Source organism: Coregonus clupeaformis, unplaced genomic scaffold, assembly GCF_020615455.1.
Source record: "Coregonus clupeaformis isolate EN_2021a unplaced genomic scaffold, ASM2061545v1 scaf0683, whole genome shotgun sequence".
NCBI classification, from domain to species: domain Eukaryota; kingdom Metazoa; phylum Chordata; class Actinopteri; order Salmoniformes; family Salmonidae; genus Coregonus; species Coregonus clupeaformis.
In genome coordinates, this window is record NW_025534138.1 from 171,248 (window position 1) to 191,253 (window position 20,006).

Genomic DNA, 20,006 nt, shown 5'->3' on the forward strand with positions numbered 1-20,006 from the left:
ATCTCAGGGAATGTCCAATGGAAACCAAGATGTAGAAGGAAGTGGAGTGGAATGCTGCTGAGAAGTTGAGGAAAGTGAGGGCGACTAGAGGTAGTCATTTATGCTTCAGTCCTAATGAAAGAAAGCCATTTGTAGGCGTTTGTTCTATGCTACGTTCTTGAGTAGAACTAGTGTCCATGCTCCAGCCAAACCCACGCAAAGTGCAAACGGGGAGTGCTAGTGAAACCAACTTATTCCCATGAAGTTCACTGTGTTTTCAACAGTTATTGATGTCTCCAGATGTTTCCAGGAGAATCACACACTCCTTTTCAGCTTCCTTTGATGAAATTTGATAGTAGACGACAGGTTAATATATTCTCGCAAGAAAAACTCCCAGCTTATTGCAGGAGTGATAAGACTGAGCACATTTTTGTGTGGAGTCAATGTGATACCATTATCTGGTTCTGGTATGTGAAGACTGGCAGTTTCTAGACAGGAAAGAAGCAAGTCTTTCACCATAAGAAATTCAGTTTTATGTTTGCTTTTGTTTGCTTGCTCTTTCTTAGATGACTCCTCTGTACACCTAAGAGAGAGATAGAAAGAAGTGGATGTACAGTAAATTAGTGTTAATCTTTACATACAGCGAGCTAAGAATAATTATCCTAGTTCCATACTCTTCGTTGTCAAGCCATAAATGTCAGCAGTTGGCTAAGATGGTTTTCCGTCTTTGAGGTCACGTATTGATATGAAAAATCTCACCAATTTCCATGGATTGAACAATTACACTGTCTCAATGATGTTCAATCTGTTCCTGTAATGGACAAAACATTTACCATAAATCTATTGACATATGTAGATAAAAATTCACCTCACCACAAAACTACTAAATTATTTTGGCACACGCAAACCTGTCAGATATTAAGATTAGTGAATTGATAGATTAAATTAAACAACAGATGAGTGAATGTCTTTACTTTTCAGAAATGTCATCTAGTGGAGGTGCCAAACTCCCTTCTGTTCCTGTGAAGAGGCCCCCTTCAACTGAGTTCGGTTCATCTGATTGATGTTGGTTGCTCCTGGATTTCACCTGTTAGATAAGAGTAACACTTAGTTAAAGGCCCAGAGCAGTCAAAAACGTGATTTTCCTTTGTTTTATATGTATTTCCACACTGAGGTTGGAATAATACTGTGAAATTGTGAAAATTATGATAATGCCCTTTTAGTGTAAGAGCTGTTTGAAAAGACAACCTGAAATGTCAACTTGTTTTGGTGGGATGGAGTTTTGTCCTGCCTGAAAATTAGTTAATATACTGATAAGAAAGAGTTCCAAACCTCTCTGACAACAACAGATAGTTTTCAGTTTTCCCCTCCCCACACAGACCACTCCCAGACAGTCCTAGCTAAATTCTTGCTTGAGGAATTGCTCTTTGCTAAGAAGCTATTTTTGTTTATTTGTTACAATTTTCCTTTAAAACGAATCACAGTAACTTACTTAAGGCTGCATTGGATCTTTAAAACACCAAGGGAACCCATGGTAACCCACAAACACACACAGTCAAATTCACTAACAAAACAAAAGTCAAAGTAGCAGTTACTGGGAAAGAAACACCCAGACAGTCACAGAGAAAACAACCATCAAAGACCAAAAAATGTACTTGCAATCAAAGAGATTAACAATGAACATAGACTGCACAATGTCCACAGACAAAACAACAATCTATAGAGTGGCACCAGACTCAAACACTGGAATGACAATTGCCAACAATCAGGTTAAGTTGCAGGTCCTTAGGGTCAAAGAACAGCTCACCTTCCACACAAACAGAAACACGATGGCTGCAATAGGAATGACAAGTAGTGACAGGAGGCTTCTCTCCACTACTTCTGGCAGGAACCTCAGAGGCTCGTTCCCTGTAGGGACAGAAAGGTTTGTAGTCTGTAAGATTATCGAAAAGGTGCAAGCAAAGAAATCATATGAAGTCAGACCATTAAAATTGTTTGTATAACAACCATTTGTATTTGAAAGCTGGCTAATAATTGTAATATAACCTCCTCAACTTCTAACTGACTCAGTCTAAGGGACTTTGCCTGGAACTAACCATTTATGTCATAGATATTTGCCTGTTTTCTTTCACATGATAATTGACTGTAAATGTATGTCTCTCTGTTACAAATACCAAAAACATGTCTCATATCCATCCCATCTCTCATAGCCTGATTGAAGCATGGAAAATGATTGGCTACAGTAAATCCATCACACCTCATGGCTCACGCTATTTCAATATTGTCAGTGATGGAGGAGACACTGGGAGGAGACACTTTACATTCCAGCTCATTAATAACTGGATAATAACATGGTAACAGGCATGTGCATAGAGGGCTCTACCTGTGCCCTTTTGCCCTTCCAGTCTCAAGTGTCCTTTTGGGTGGTGCTATAACCCCCCCATTTAGTTTTTGTCATTGTTTATCAAAACCCACTGCCCGCAAGTCGTCACCACCCTCCACCCCATCCGTTGGTTCCGCCTGTTGATCGCCCTGTACGAAGCTCGCATGCGCACGGTTGCGTATTTTCCCAGGGTCCCCTGTACAGAGATTGTGGAACCGGTATCCAAATATGCATAGCTTGAGAGATGCAGTCACCGATTGAGTGTGTGTAGCTATCTCCTAGTTTAAATATCAACAGTACTGCCACAGCAACATAACATTTTATTAACACTTGATATCACTTGATTTAGCCTACATCATCAATATTCAGTCTGGTTGGCTCATATGCGCAGCAGAGAGGCAGAAAGACATAGATCAACGTCTGCATCAACGACCCAACTCCATCCCTTCTTCAGTCAGGAATTGCACATGTGTGTCAGGGCAGCAGCAACACAGGTAGTCTAGCTAACCCCCATATAAAAATATCCACACAAGCTAATATCCACATTAGCCAGCCAGCCATATATCTTGAGTTAGATTATTTATATTATGAAGTTATTTGAAACGAGCATTGAAAATAAATCACAATCAGTAAAAGAAATCAAGCTAGCTAGCTAGCTAACTGTTGATTGATGTAAATCAATGATCAGCTGAAAGCCCACTCTCTTTTCCCAATCATGTGTTTAGGAGGCACTGTAACTAGCTGGCTTACAATTTGTGATGATGAGTGAAGCTGTGTTCGAATATTTATACTAACCGTACTATTTGTGAGGTAAATTTAGTATGGATATAGTTAGTATGCCAAAAGTTCCCGCATGTCGTACTAATTTAGCCAAAATACGAGGTATACAAGCAGTGGACACTATTTCTGTGCTTTTAGGGCCCATAAGGCAATTCTTCAGAAATGGGCTTGGCTTCACAGCGTTTTCATATTTGAAGTAAATGGCGGAAATTATGCAGCCGAAGTCCGACGAGAGGGGATACAAATTGATTGCTTTAACTATCTATGACAAATGTTAAGAAAATGTTGAGTAATGTAATAAAGTAACGACTTTTCAAATAAGCTACGTTCCACGTTATGTTGGCTGACAATTTGTTAGCTACGCTATCCTTAAGAACCGAATAGCATATCATTACAGCAGTATGTACCGGTATGTTAGCTAGCTACCTAACATTAGTTGGTTACTAATACATCGAACTTGCCAGTATATTAACTATATGCTATCTAACTAACTATTCAGTGTTTATTGACTTGATTATTCACGTCATTCTTAGCTTCAGCTAAGTGGTATAGTCATTGTGCGTTTTCAATGGACATTGTTAATGAAGTCGTAAGATGTCTAGCTAGTCATTTGTGACGCTAACAAGCTAGCAAGAGGTTGCACAGCAACAGCATCAACTTCCGGTAGACAGGTGAAGCGTTAGTACGCTCAACTGAAAGGATACCGTTTGTTTACAGTATACTCAAACTAAACTAATAGTATATTGCTATTTTTTAAACAAGCCATAGAAAGTTGGTTGCAATTTCAATGTAATCCACCAGAAAAGACAGAACAAATAATGCAACAAATATTGTGGTTAACCTCAAATATACTAATTGATAAAAAAACATTATTTCTTGAAAGAATGTTTTAAAAAGGTATAATCTTCGTAAATTATATCATAGGTAGGACTGGTGGAGTTATGTCGCACATGCAGCTACCCAAAATTACAACCAACTAATTGCAACATTACCGCAAAAATGGAAGAGGAAAGTGGAAGGGGGAAAAAGTAAGGAACTTGTCTACAGGTCCTGCATTAAAGACCATAATTGGTTAAAGAAAATTGTGATAAATAAAAAAGTATATCAGTTTCATTTAAGGACACAAAAATTGACAGCTGTGCCATATAGATCGCAAAATAGTTGGGAAGAGATTTTGGACGTACCGATTCCATGGCACATGGTTTAGGAACTGATACGCAAAACGACGCCGGATTCTTGCAACCAATAAAATGTTATTTATATGGGGATACAACCTTCCCAGCTCTACAGATTTGTCTGCGAAGAGACAGAATCATTAGATCATTTGTTTAGGTACTGTCCATATGTAGCTTGTTTTTGGTCACAGGTCCAGGAATGGCTGAAGAATTGCAATATTTACCTGGAGCTAACCCTGCAGACAGCACTACTGGGTGATCTGAAAAGTCAAAGTCAATCGATCAATAATATAATAATACTTTAGCAAAATTGTTTATTTACAATCTGTAGAAACAATGAAAATAGAAAGATTCAGAACCTTTGTGAAACATAACAGCACAGTTGAAAAATGTATGGCAAATAGAAATCAAAACTGGATGGTGTTAAGAGATAGATGGGAGGGGTTGAATAACAACTTGGGACTAATAACAACTAATAACAACAAGATAGCTAATGTAAAACAAGATAGCTAATGTAAAACATACTGTGTGCGTAAAACACATATAGGTTATAGGTTAAGAACTTTTGTGAAAGAGCACAGTTTGAAAGATATGGCAAATAGAAATCAAACCGGATGGACATCAGAAATGGATGGGAGAGGGTGAGGGTAGAGGAAAGACAGGAGTAAAAACAAACAAAATATAACTATTGTAAAATAGACTTTGTCCACCTTCCGGAGACACTTGAAACCCTAACTCTTTAAGGAATACCTGGAATAGTATAACAGTAATCCTTCTACCCCCCTCCCCCACCCCACCCCCCCATAAAAAAAAATAAGGGGAAAAAAGGTGGTGGTTGTCCCACTGGCTATACTAAGTTGAATGCACCAATTTGTAAGTCGCTCTGGATAAGAGCGTCTGCTAAATGACTTAAATGTAATGTATAAAATGTATAGAGTATGTATATGATGGAAGTAGAGGCCTAATCGTTGTTGTTCACTAGTTTACTCCAATTAGGGGAGGAGTGGTAGGGTTAGAAAGTAATAAAGGAGAAAATATATTTTTTAAAGGGTATGTGTATGTATTTGTGTGTGTGCGCACACACTACCGTTCAAAAGTTTGGGGTCTCTTAGAAATGTCATTGTTTTTGAAAGAAAAGCAATTTTTTTGTCCATTAAAATAACAACAAATTGATCAGAAATAAAGTGTAGACATTGTTAATGTTTTAAATGGCTATTGTAGCTGGAAACGGCAGATCTTCTATGGAATATCTACATAGGCGTACAGAGGCCCATTATCAGCAACCATCAGTACTGTGTTCCAATGGCAAGCTGTGTTTGCTAATCCAAGTTTATCATTTTAAAAGGCTAATTGATCATTAGAAAACCCTTTTGCAATTATGCTGAAAACTTGATTAGCAAAACACCAGTCTCAACGTCAACAGTGAAGAGGCGACTCCGGGATGCTGACCTTCTAGGCAGAGTTGCAAAGAACGTGCCATTGGAACACAGGACTGATGGTTGCTGATAATGGGCCTCTGTACGCCTATGTAGATATTCCGTAAAAAATCAGCCGTTTCCAGCTACAATAGCCATTTACAACATTAACAATGTCTACACTGTATTTCTGATCAATTTGAATGTATTTTAATGAACAAAAAAATGCTTTTCTTTCGAAAACAAGGACATTTCTAAGTGGGGTCACTGGTTAGGCTGTTTTCATGTTATTTAGTGTTGGTGACTGTCATTGTGCAGCTGGCAACAATTTAATTATGTTTTTTTGCCGACATTTACTGACACCGGTCATATTGAACGGTTATTGCGCGTTCGTAAATTAGTTCAGTAGTCTACTAGTTAAATGTGAGTAGGTTGTCTTTTACTACTACAGTATATAATTTGCACTTTTGTCGCAGTTGTTCATGTAACACACACACAGATGTCCTGCAGTTATATTCTGAACTCTGCCTTCTCCTCCCCAGTTAAGACAGAGCCTGTAAACAACAGTGAGACTGACTACCACAGAAGGCAGCACTTGACAGCCATGCAGGCGAAGGTAACATCACACAGTTTCAGCCTCTCATTTCTCCCATTAAAACAGAGCCTAATACACCCACATACTCACAGATTTTGTTGGTGTACCAGTCATATTAAAACCAACTATAACCAAGTTTACCATTGCAGACATCCATTTCCCTTCACACCAATACACATAAGCTGTTCATTTGATGCCACCATTACTTTCCGACTTGTTACAAAATATGCTTTTTCTTTCTCCTAGGAATAATATTTTCTGCAGTGCTGGTGAAATGGACAAACATCCGCTGTTGCTTCATTGTATAGTACAATTGCCATGCAATCTGATATCTTGTGCTTTCTGTCCATTCTTCTGAAAGAATGTGGATTGTCCTACATGACATTCTCTGAAGGATGAGGAAGGAATCCAGCAGGTTGTCCTACAGGAAAATGGCCTTGGAAATCTTGTGGAATTACCTGCAGGAATCTTACCTATAGGATATCCCAAAAGATTTTGGAGCCATTTTGGTGTAGGACAATTCCTGCAGGATTTATTTGAGAACTATCTGCAGGATTGTTTTCCTGATGGACTACCTGCATGATTCCTACTGGATGTAAGTCGCTCTGGATAAGAGCGCCTGCTAAATTATTAAAATGTAAATGTTTTTTCGTTGCAACCAGTGTTATTTTAGCTCAGAGCGCCGTGTAATCTCCCATTAGTAGCGTGTTAAGAAATCTGCGTCTTCCGCGTCTTTGTTGCAATGCTGCCTATACCTTTAACGATGTTATGAGGCTATACTGTGTTTGTTTACAAACAATGGAGTGAAACAAGATGATAGTTTGGGTTCTGATGGGGTACAACAGTTGAACTAAATTCATAAGGCATTTTTAAATTACAGTACATTCTTCAAGAATCAATGGGTATTTAAAAGTCCAAAAATGGATCTAGCAATCACAGATTGCACCTTTAAACAAGTTATATATATTTTTTTTGTATGTGTAGGCTATTTACATTAACCCCCTATAACCTAGCAGGAAATGTCATTGGGACCACCTCAAATTATTTCAGGATCAAAAATGGTCAATTACGCTAACGTTACTATGTTGTCTTGCTACATTGTTTGATATGATTTGAGGCTCAAGGTTTCAGAAAATAGCAGATATCTCCAAAAATCGAAATACTCCAGCTTGAGCTCCCCTTCTCCCCATGCTTAACGTTAGCTAGCTAGCTACATCAGCACAACCATACCTTGTCAGAAAATTATTGGAAGACCCCTGCAAAGGGTGTACTGCAGGTGTATGGCTGACCGGCACTTTGCCTGCATGCTGCTTTTTAGTGATCCAGTTCTCCACTTGAAATGCAAGTGTATATAAAACACCCTGCTAGCTAGCTAGCCAAATAGCCAACCTAGCATTGCATAAACGACACGGTATAATTTTTTTTTTACACAATACTAATACTAACTATAATCACCTCTAGTTCAGTCGTGTCACTACAACATTAGGAAACTTTTATGAATTGCACATGCACTTTTATGTGTTCTACACTTTTTAAACAATAATATACTGGAGCACTTGTCCCATAAATACATAGCTAGCTAGCTACCGCTTCTCAGCAAGCATTAAGCACAAGCAGCACACTGAGCAGAGAGCACACGCACGCATTGATCTGACATTATAGCAGACCAAAGCAATCTATCACATAGCTGAAGACATGAAAAATAACAAAGTCCGTCAATAAAAGGATTCTGGTGAAAGACAATAGAACAATGTTATTATACTCGTTACATTCACCTCCTAAATTTCACCAAAATTCCCTTTTCGTTGCTCTTTGTTATTTTTTTGTGGTTGACAATCGCTCTGCGATGGATTGATATAGTCTACAGGAATGCAGGTAGCTTAGTGGTTAAGAGCGTTGTGCCAGTAACCGAAAGGTCGCTGGTTCTAATCCCCGAGCCGACTAGGTGAAAAATCTGTCGATGTGCCATTGAGCAAAGCACTTAACCCTAATTGCTCCTGTAAGTCGCTCTGGATAAGAGCGTCTGCTAAATGACTAAAATGTAAAAATGTAATGTAAAATCAACAGAGCATGTGCTCTTGCTCTCTTTCCTCAGTCTGTGTTTAGTGCATGCTGTGTTCAAGTAGCTAGCTACAGTGGGGAAAAAAAGTATTTAGTCAGCCACCAATTGTGCAAGTTCTCCCACTTAAAAAGATGAGAGAGGCCTGTAATTTTCATCATAGGTATACGTCAACTATGACAGACAAAATGAGAAAAAAAATCCAGAAAATCACATTGTAGGATTTTTTATGAATTTATTTGCAAATTATGGTGGAAAATAAGTATTTGGTCAATAACAAAAGTTTCTCAATACGTTGTTATATAACCTTTGTTGGCAATGACACAGGTCAAACGTTTTCTGTAAGTCTTCACAAGGTTTTCACACACTGTTGCTGGTATTTTGGCCCATTCCTCCATGCAGATCTCCTCTAGAGCAGTGATGTTTTGGGGCTGTAGCTGGGCAACATGGATTTCAACTCCCTCCAAAGATTTTCTATGGGGTTGAGATCTGGAGACTGGCTAGGCCACTCCAGGACCTTGAAATGCTTCTTACGAAGCCACTCCTTCATTTCCCGGGCGGTGTGTTTGGGATCATTGTCATGCTGAAAGACCCAGCCATGTTTCATCTTCAATGCCCTTGCTGATGGAAGGAGGTTTTCACTCAAAATCTCACGATACATGGCCCCATTCATTCTTTCCTTTACACGGATCAGTCGTCCTGGTCCTTTGCAGAAAAACAGCCCCAAAGCATGATGTTTCCACCCCCATGCTTCACAGTAGGTATGGTGTTCTTTGGATGCAACTCAGCATTCTTTGTCCTCCAAACACGACGAGTTGAGTTTTTACCAAAAAGTTCTATTTTGGTTTCATCTGACCATATGACATTCTCCCAATCCTCTTCTGGATCATCCAAATGCACTCTAGCAAACTTCAGACGGGCCTGGACATGTACTGGCTTAAGCAGGGGGACACGTCTTGCACTGCAGGATTTGAGTCCCTGGCGGCGTAGTGTGTTACTGATGGTAGGCTTTGTTACTTTGGTCCCAGCTCTCTGCAGGTCATTCACTAGGTCCCCCCGTGTGGTTCTGGGATTTTTGCTCACCGTTCTTGTGATCATTTTGACCCCACAGGGTGAGATCTTGCGTGGAGCCCCAGATCGAGGGAGATTATCAGTGGTCTTGTATGTCTTCCATTTCCTAATAATTGCTCCCACAGTTGATTTCTTCAAACCAAGCTGCTTACCTATTGCAGATTCCGTCTTCCCAGCCTGGTGCAGGTCTACAATTTTGTTTCTGGTGTCCTTTGACAGCTCTTTGGTCTTGGCCATAGTGGAGTTTGGAGTGTGACTGTTTGAGGTTGTGGACAGGTGTCTTTTATACTCATAACAAGTTCAAACAGGTGCCATTAATACAGGTAACGAGTGGAGGACAGAGGAGCCTCTTAAAGAAGAAGTTACAGGTCTGTGAGAGCCAGAAATCTTGCTTGTTTGTAGGTGACCAAATACTTATTTTCCACCATAATTTGCAAATAAATTCATAAAAAAATCCTACAATGTGATTTTCTGGATTATTTTTTCTCAATTTGTCTGTCATAGTTGATGTGTACCTATGATGTAAATTACAGGCCTCTCTCATCTTTTTAAGTGGGAGAACTTGCACAATTGGTGGCTAACTAAATACTTTTTTTCCCCACTGTATGTATTGATGAGACCTACGGTTTAATAATAAAATTGTATTTGTCACATGTGCCGAATACCTTACTGTGAAATGCTTACTTACAAGCCCTTAACCAACAATGTAGTTTTAAGAAAATATTTACTAAATAAACTAAAGTAAAAAATAAAACAAGTAACATAATAAAACAACAATAATGAGTATCTATACAGGGGGTACCGGTACCGAGTCAATGTGCGGGGGTACAGGTTAGTCGAGGTAATTTGTACATGTAGGTAGGGGTAAAGTGACTATGCATAGATAATAAACAGCGAGTAGCAGCAGTGTAAAAACAAGGGGGGGGGTCAATGCAAATAATCCGGGTGGCCATTTGATTAATTGTCCAGCAGTCTTATGGCTTGGGGGTAGAAGCTGTTAAGGAGCCTTTTGGACCTGGACTTGGCACTCCGGTACCGCTTGCCGTGCGGTAGCAGAGAGAACAGTCTGACTTGGGTGACTGGAGTCTTTGACAATTGTTTGGGCCTTCCTCTGACACCGCTTGGTATATAGGTCCTGGATGTCAGAAAGCTTGGCCCCAGTGATGTACTGGGCCATACGCACTACCCTCTGTAGCACCTTACGGTCGGATGCCGAGCAGTTGCCATACCAGGCGGTTATGCAACCGGTCAGGATGCTCTCGATGGTGCAGCTGTAGAACTTTTTGAGGGTCTGGGGATCCATACCAAATCTTTTCAGTCTCCTGAGGGGGAAAAGGCGTTGTTGTGCCCTCTTCATGACTTTCTTGGTGTGTTTGGACCATGATAGTTTGTTGGTGATGTGGACACCAAGGAACTTGACACTCTCCACCTGCTCCACTACAATTAATTAATTTCATAAATCCTTGCCTAATGTTGTTGTGATGCTAGTGAACTAGAAGCAATGAGATGGCATTGTGTAAAAATAGTTTTATACCGTGTGATATAATAACCTGGAGCGGAACACTCAAAACTGTGGAGATGGTGATTGACTTCAGGAAGCATCCCTCACCACCTATCCCCCTTGAAATCAACGTCTCAGCTGTAAGTACGGCTGAGTCATTCAGATTCCTGAGGACCATCATCTCCCACAACCTCAAGTGGGAGGACAACATCACAGCAATCACCAAGAAGGCACACCAGCGGATGTACTTCTTGTGCCAACTGAAGAAATTCAAACTCTCACAGACAATACTGATCCGGTTCTGCGCAGCCATCAGTGAGTCCAGCCTCACCTCCTCGATCACTGTCTGGTTCGGGAATGCGTCTGCCCGGTCCAAGGGCAAACTTCAACTAATTGTCCTGTCTGCTAAGAGGATCATCGGCTGCCACCTGCCCTCCATCGAGGTCCTGCACGACTCCAGGGCGAGGAAGTGTGCAGAAAGGTCTTCGTCGACCCCTTCCACTCTGGTCAACCACTATTCCAAAGACTCCCCTCTGTAAAAATGTTAAAGTCAATCACGACTAAAACCTTGCGCCACCTGAACAGCTCCTTCTTCCCCCACGCCGTGGCCCTTACCATGGCTAACTGGTCCACGATGATCTTCTCACTCATGGACTTTGCACTCTGCAATATTAATCCACAGACTCTTCACCCTGCACTTTTATCCTACAACTGCACATTGCTCTTTGCTCTGCCTTCTGTGCTCTGCCACCAGTTGACTGTTGCATATATATTTCCCCCATTGCGCATCATCTTGTAAACATTTTATTTTATACATCTCTACATGCATACGTTATAATGTAGATTATAGTGTTTTACAGTGTATTCTGTAGTTTTGAGCTTCAGTTTTATAGTGCACATACTGTATGTGGATTGTGTAAGGTCTGTGTCTATATATGTTGTCTGTATGTTTATTGTCTGTCTGTTGTGGCAGCACCATTTCACCAAGTCAAATTCCTGTACATGCAAATGTATTTGGCGAATAAAGGAGATTCTGATTCTGTGATGCAATGCTAGTTTGGCTATTTAGCTACCAGCTAGCAGAATGTTTTATACTTTATGGATTTCAGGTGAAGGAGAGGGAACTAGATCACTAGAAAGCAGCATGCAGACAGACTAAGTGCCGGCCAATAATAGTTGTGCAGTGCTGACAAGGTGGGTGGTGCTGATTTATCTAGGGAAGTTCAAGCTGGAGTATTTTACATTTTTTAAACATCTGTATCTGACATTTCCTAAACCTAGAGCCAAAATTTAATCAAAACAACCAACATAGCTAGTAGCCTAATTGACAGTGTTTGACATCCTCCAAATGTTCTAGGTTATGTAAATAGCCTTCACATAGAAAGACAAAAGTAGCTTGCTTTACTCTTCCTACATTTTTAGTTATAATAACATTCAGACCTGGGTTCAAATACTATTTTAGGTATTTCAATTACTTTTCAATACATTTCAAAACAAGTATTCAGACAACCTTTATTTTAAAAAAGAAGTAGTTGAATATTGGAAAATATTTGGAAATACACTTGGAAAGTATTTGAAAATACTCAAATACATTGACTCATATACACTCCCATGCATGTAACCCAGGTATTTGAAAATAATATTTGAAATAATTAATAATTTGAGGTCAGAGTATTTGTGCATCAACTATTTGGTTTTTACAAATGACCATTCAACTACTAAAATAAAAGTAGATGTTTTGGGTTATGAATTTGAAAATACTCAAATACTCACAGAAAATAATATTTAAATAACAAATACACATATTTTAACCCAGGTCTGATAACGGTAGAACTAAAGAGAAATGAGTAATGTTTTCCAGCACTGATTCTGGGTTCTCTCTGTTTCCAGGTAACACACCACAGGCTAGTTGGGATGTCAGGAAAGGACTTGGAGGAAACTACATTGGCAACCTAGCAATTAAATGTTTATTACCATGTTATTACCGAGCTGAAATGTAAAGTGCTACCAAAAATCTATTCTAAATTAAGAACATAAAACATGAGTTTAGACAAGAACTGTAATGTGACTAGACTAAAGCCTTTAAGGATGAATGCCATTCCCCCTGCAGACTCTTCATAAATCAAGTGACACAGGCTTTTAACCAATTAGCAAATGAAGGGAATGATCCCTTTTGACTCAATATTAAATTAAAAATTCAGAAATGTAAAAATAGCTTCTACTTCTGTTTATTGAGAAGTCATTAAAGTGCCCTTTTTTCTATTATTGAATTTACATTTGGTTTACTTCCTGAATTGAGGAAAGGTAGCTACTGTAGTAGGCCTACACCAGTTTGACGGGTTGCATTACATTGCTACTCTTTGCAGCAAATAAATCACAGACAGCAAGAGCGAGAGTGTGCTAAAAAGTCCCATCACAGATGCGGTTTCAGTATTTTTCTTCCCTTTCAAGGGGTCCATCGGGGGACATCTTCCTTTGGTTCTGTGACTCGGCTGAAGCACTAATGTCACAATGGACCTTCCAAGCACCTGGTACATTTCATGTTTTGTCATGTGAAGTTCTTTGAACAGAAAATAGAGAGAATATTCTGTATAGGACACAGATAAAAATACACAAAAAAAACTAAAAAGAGATCTGACTAAAAAGAAAGTCTGTTCACAAGAGAAATAATTTAATGGAGAGGTACCGGTGCCGATCCACCAAAGAAGACAAATAGTAGTTTTTAATTCTGGCATATGAAGACCACCACAGGATATTTTAGACTACTTAGCAAGATTGAAACTGAGAGCTGACTCCTATGACCATATCAGCATTGACCACTATCTGAATATGAGCGAATGCAACAATGACGTTGGATAACATTAAAAAAAATTTTTTAAATGCTTCAACATTTACCTGATGTAGGGTATTGTGTTGTTATTGTAGTTGTTGCTGCCTTTGTTGTTGTGGGACAGGGAGGTGGATCACATTCTTCTGGCGAATCTCTATTCGAACGGGCCGTTTTAGAAAATCTTCAACAAAATGAAAATAGTGTCCTGTCTGCCATTGCTCGTCTCTGTAGTGGCACTCAAAATCGTACGTGATCGCCTCCTGAGGATACAAAAGGGGAATAATAATCTCAATGATGTGAAATTCAAAACATAAAACACGTTAGTTTTAACTTTTGTCTCCCAATGGTGCTCTCATTTAGCCATGCAGCAAATAGTTCAAAGAACACAGCTGGACGGATGTTTGAGCCCAAAATTAAGTAACTTCAATCTTGTCTTTTTATTCAGGACAAGGGGGACTTAATTATTCCTATTGGATTATGAGCGAAGTTAGCCAGAATAATATGAGTAATATGCTTTAACAATTTATTACACCTACTGTACATTATGAACGTATTGCTTTACTCTCATGAGACTACGAGAGATCCCCAGGTCCCTTTGTGAATACCTGCTCTACCTGACAGATGACCCAGTCCTCACAAGACATTATTGCAGACAACTCAGATGTAAGATGATGTGGTCACTGGGCTATTTGTGCTAAGAACTTGTGTAAACCTGTTTTATTAATTTATTCTAGTCTCTTGTATTGCTCTATTTCATGTCAATGGGCCAGAAAGGATTGCATGAATGTATGTGTTATTGGCCAGCTCCACTAGAGGCAGCTAGGTAGTCATCCCAATCAAAGCTATCCAACAAGACCTTTGCCAATTCAGCCTTCAATGTTTTGATGCAGTTGAAGCGTTCAACTAACCCGTTGCACTATGGGTGATATGCTTATTGCGATAATTGTAATTGGTAATGACATATTGGTATGATAAATATTCTATGTACAGTAATGCACTTCAAAGATGCATTTTGAATAGCCTTAAACATGTGTCCTCATCAAAAGAAACCTGTCATAGGAGCTAACGCAGTTACATTATTAGTATTAGAACCAAAGCTCAAAACATACCAAGTTCTTCATGTGATATCGCGTCTCTTTCAGCATTTCGATCAATATGCTGATATTATATTTGTTGGACGAAATGTTTCCAAACTTGTCTGCTAATCCTCGTAAACTGAGTTCCAAGTGGAAAACATTTAGCGATACCCAACACATTCCACCCTGAAAAAGAAAACAAGAATCAGGAAATAAGAATCATGGCTACTGGACAGTTTTGAAATTTACAAATTTTAGTCCATCCTCAAAAAAAAAAGTCAGGCAACATAGACATTCAAATATATTTTCTAAGGAATACAAACATTTGAAGTTATAATAATAGAGTAATCATGCTATTGAATAAGAAAAAAAAAATTTCTCACCACTTCTTTCGGAATGTATGTCACAGGAATCTTGTAATCTTTAGGTATATTTTGTTTCTGTTCAAAAACAGACAATATCAAAAAAAATTACCAGAAATGTTTGGGGAACATTTGGGTTTGTTACCAGAACAAATCTCAGAGATTAAACTACTGATTTACACTAATGCTAATTAGTATTACACAGTATATCAAAACTTCAGTACTTTTTTGATACTCGAACATTAAAAAACAGTTCTATAGTAGAATTGTTGTTACTTTCGTTACTTCTCTCAAATGTGTCTCATGTCGTATACTGATTGAGAGGATCAAGTCTGCCTATCAGTGCAGCCGATGTCCCCTTAGCGGGAGCGCACCATTCATGCAACATGTTGGCTCCCAACTCATGCTGCACAGAAGTTAACACACTTGAATAATCCAACAAGGCATGTAGAAATGTTGAAACAGTTAATTACTTATTGCAAAACAATGTCCATACAGGCTAGAAAACTTTACAATGCAAAGCTTCCAGCTTTGTAGGCTAACTTTCCTTGCTAGCTTCCAGATGACGCTGACATCAATTCACTACCCTAGTACTTTGCTTGTGATCATATGCAAACCATGACGCAAAATATGCTGATTTCAAAGCTGATTGTCACCAAAAACTTTATTAATTCACTTAATCGTCTCCATCCAAAGACACCTTCCCCCTTCGTCTGTCACGTCTCTTTCTCGCCGAACTCAACTGACTATGTGGGCGTGTGACTCATCATGAATGATGTCATTACTGGGTTTAAAGAGACAGCATGCACTTTTATAAAAGAAGAGATTGCTACTTCTATGAAAATGGAAGGGAAACAGATTGTTTGTCATCTGTAGCCTTATGAAAGCAGCGGAAACAAGCTCAAAAGTCAATGCATGCACACAGTCCTATTGAATATGCATTCACCTGTATTGTGAATAGATCGCCTAGGCTACGTCTTGATTTCCCCATTTTATCAATAGAGATTTACCATTCAAATAAATTATTACCGTTATGTAGTTAGATTGGTAGAAACAAAGCCAAATTAATTGTATGATTTTATAATTGATTCATTAATGCATACATGGCTGTCTCTGAAAAAAGTTGACATCAAATTTCAAATGTAATGATATTGAACTCAAATGATGCCCAACTATCCAACAGAGCAGTAGCTGAGTTTATCTGTCTGGATCAAGTGCCATTCTGTGACTTTGGCTAATACGCCTTTTTTGCCGTGGTATTGTTTTGGTATCGAATATCGTGATGGTATCACGTATCGTGATATTAAACCTGGTATCGGTATCAAAGTCAAAATTCTGGTATCGTGACAACACTAATGCTAATGCAGGAAGTCCTACTGTGTGAGACTCTCATTACAATCCCCATTAGGATACGTGGTATTAGGAAACAATGACTGAATCTAAATGGATGAATGTATCAAAATATAAAGTTTACAAATGAATTGTGTGCAACTGTCATTGTGACAATGTTACGCATAAGCCTAATGGTTGATTTTGAAAGGATCCCTGGTTGAGAATAAAACACCATACTGGCAGTAACTGGATCGAGACAGCTAAATACAATAAGAGCATTAGCCAAAGAGCTTTGATTTGCAGTTTTGGTGGCTTGAAGAAGTAAGTACTTCCGAGGACCTTACCAATAGTGAAATGCTTGTGATGTCATCTGTTACAGCGTTTCCAAATTCAGTTGAATGGACTCCAAATGTGGTGCACAACAATAAATGGACACAGACATGTATCCAAATCTGAAAACCAAGAAAGACAAACACACAACATCATGAGAAATGTCTACAGATAAATATTCCATTAGCGTAACTAGCTGTTGCCTATAATTGAAGAGTTTCATTCCAAAATACTATATATCCATTTTCAGAAATGCTGATATATTAGCTTTTATTGTTTTAAAGAAATTATTAAATATATTGGTGTGTTTTTTCACTATCTAATTATGGCATGGGGTTGTTCAATGACAGACGTACTGTATTTGTTTAAAATCTATCACTTGATGGTTTCATTTCAGAGAGAAAATCATGTATTTTTTTTTCAATACAGTAATATGAGATCTGTATGCAAAACATTTGACATTTAAGTCATTTATCAGATGCTCTTATCCAGAGTGACTTACAGTAAGTGCATTCATCTTTAGATAACCAGGTGAGACAACCACATATCACAGTAAAATATACAGGATACGAACATTCCATTCCAGCTAAACAATGAATACATAGCGTTTTTGCAAAAAAACTCATTCTCATACACATCTAAAATGTATGAATAAATTATCTAATAAAGAATAATTTATATTGAAAAAAACTTGTAAAACATTGGTGGATATAGCATTTTGGAAATAAATTATTTAATTAGACATAATCCCCTAAAGTTAACCCTTAGGCCAATCTTAGTTGATCAAAGGTAGCAACCTGACACTTAAAGACCATCCTAGGCATGAGAAGAGAAGAGCACATATCCAGGCAACTTTCTTTTCACCATGGTGATGATACTGTTCCCTTAGAAGACGTCTGTCTTCAAACACTAGGCTCCGTAAAATAGACGGTGACAGACCATTAGTGCTCCAGTCCTTTCTAGACACAGTTTAGCATTATGTGGTGGTCATCAGCTAACTGGGATGCTTCTCTTTAAATGGTTGAAAAATGTATCTATGCCTTCATTTCCCATAATTATAGACTCTTAGCTTTCGTTTGACACCCAATTTGATATGCTCCTATGAACTTCACATGTTGGTGCTCATAGGTGCTTTTCGATGGAAATTCCCTTATGCAACAGACTGACCTGACCCACACCTTACCCCCTCATAGCCCAGATTAGGAACAGGAGCAGATTCCAAACATTTTGAATCACCATATTCCCTATATAGTGCACTACTTTTGACCAGGGCACATAGGGCTCTGGTCAAAATTAATGCACTATGTAGGGAATAGGGTGCCATTTGGGACTCAGCCATATATAATATCCTCTCAGTGTCCCTGTACTATTGTCTGTATCTTCATATGGCAGCTGGAGGAGGTGCAGTATACAAAGGACTACAAATGAGACCAGGGGGAAAATGAAGAGCGGACGGAGCCTATTTCAAATCCACATCGCTCCATTTAATGAATCTAAACAAAATAATCTTTATATGAGGGGAGATTTGTGGATTCAGCAATTTCAGCCACACCTGTTGCTGACAGGTGTATAAAATGGAGCACAAAGCCATGCAATCTCCATGGACAAACATTGGCAGTAGAATGGCCTTACTGAAGAGCTCAGTAACTTTCAACGTGCCACTGTCATAGGATGCCACCGTTCCAACACGTCAAATTTCTGCCATGCTAAAGCTGCCCCGGTCAACTGTAAGTGCTGTTATTGTGAAGTGGAAACGTCTAGGAGCAATAACGGCTCAGCTATGAAGTGGTAGGCCACCCAAGCTCACAGAACAGGATCGCTGAAGCGCGTAGCGCGGAAGAAATGTCTGTCCTCGGTTGCAACACTCATTACCGAGTTCCAAACTGCCTCTGGAAGCAACGTCAGAACAACTGTTTATCGGGAGCTTCATGAAATGGGTTTCCATGGCCGAGCAGCTGCACACAAGCCTAAGATCACCATGCGCAGTGCTAAGCGTCGGCTGGAGTGGTGTAAAGCGCGCCGCCATTGGAGCAGTGGAAACGCGTTCTCTGGAGTGATGAATCACACTTCACCATCTGGCAGTCCGACGGACTGGGTTTGGCAGATGCCAGGAGAATGCTACCTGCCCGAATGCATAGTGCCAACTGTAAAGTTTGGTGGAAGAGGAATAATGGTCTGGGGCTGTTTTTCATGGTTCGGGCTAGGCCCCTTAGTTCTAGTGAAGGGAAATCTTAACATTACAGCATACAATGACATTCTAGACAATTCTGTGTTTCCAACTTTGTAGGAACAGTTTGGGGAAGGCCCTTGCCTGTTTCAGCATGACAATGCCCCCCATGCACAGAGTGAGGTCCATACAGAAATGGTTTGTCAAGATTGTTGTGGAAGAACTTGACTGGCCTACACAGAGCCCTGACCTCAACCCCATCGAACACCTTTGGGATGAATTGGAACGCCGACTGCGAGCCAGGCCTAATTGTCCAACATCAGTGCCCGACCTCACTAATGCTCTTGTGGCTGAATGGAAGCAAGTCCCCGCAGCAATGTTCTAACATCTAGTGGAAAGCCTTCCCAGAAGAGTGGAGGCTGTTATAGCAGCAAAGGGGGGTACCAACTCTATATCAATACTCATGGCCATGCAGGTAATAGTCTGGTACGATCACAGTGTGGCTCAAATGACATGATATGAACAGTGGCAAAGCAGGTTGGACCGGTCACATCTGTTTATCTGTCAAAATGCAACTAATTTCAACTATTGATGCATATACAGTCGTGGTCAAAAGTTTTGAGAATGACACAAGTTTTGGTCTTCACATTTTTGTTAGATGTTACTATGGTATACTGAAGTATAATTACAAGCATTCCATAAGTGTCAAAGGCTTTTATTGACAATTACATTAAGTTTATGCAAAGAGTCAATATTTGCAGTGTTGACCCTTCTTTTTCAAGACCTCTGCAATCCGCCCTGGCATGCTGTCAATTAACTTATGGGCCACATCCTGACTGATGGCAGCCCATTCTTCCATACACAAAAATGTATGCACGCATGACTGTAAGTCGCTCGGATAAAAGTGTCTGCTAAATGGCATATTTATTTTTTTATTTAGTCAATGCTTGG

The 20,006-nt window shown here is 39.4% G+C and overlaps 1 pseudogene; it reads right to left on the reverse strand.

Moving 5' to 3' along the window:
- Positions 1-214: 214 nt before the first annotated feature.
- The window catches only part of LOC123480953, a 71,895-nt pseudogene continuing 52,103 nt past the window's right edge, over positions 215-20,006 (reverse strand).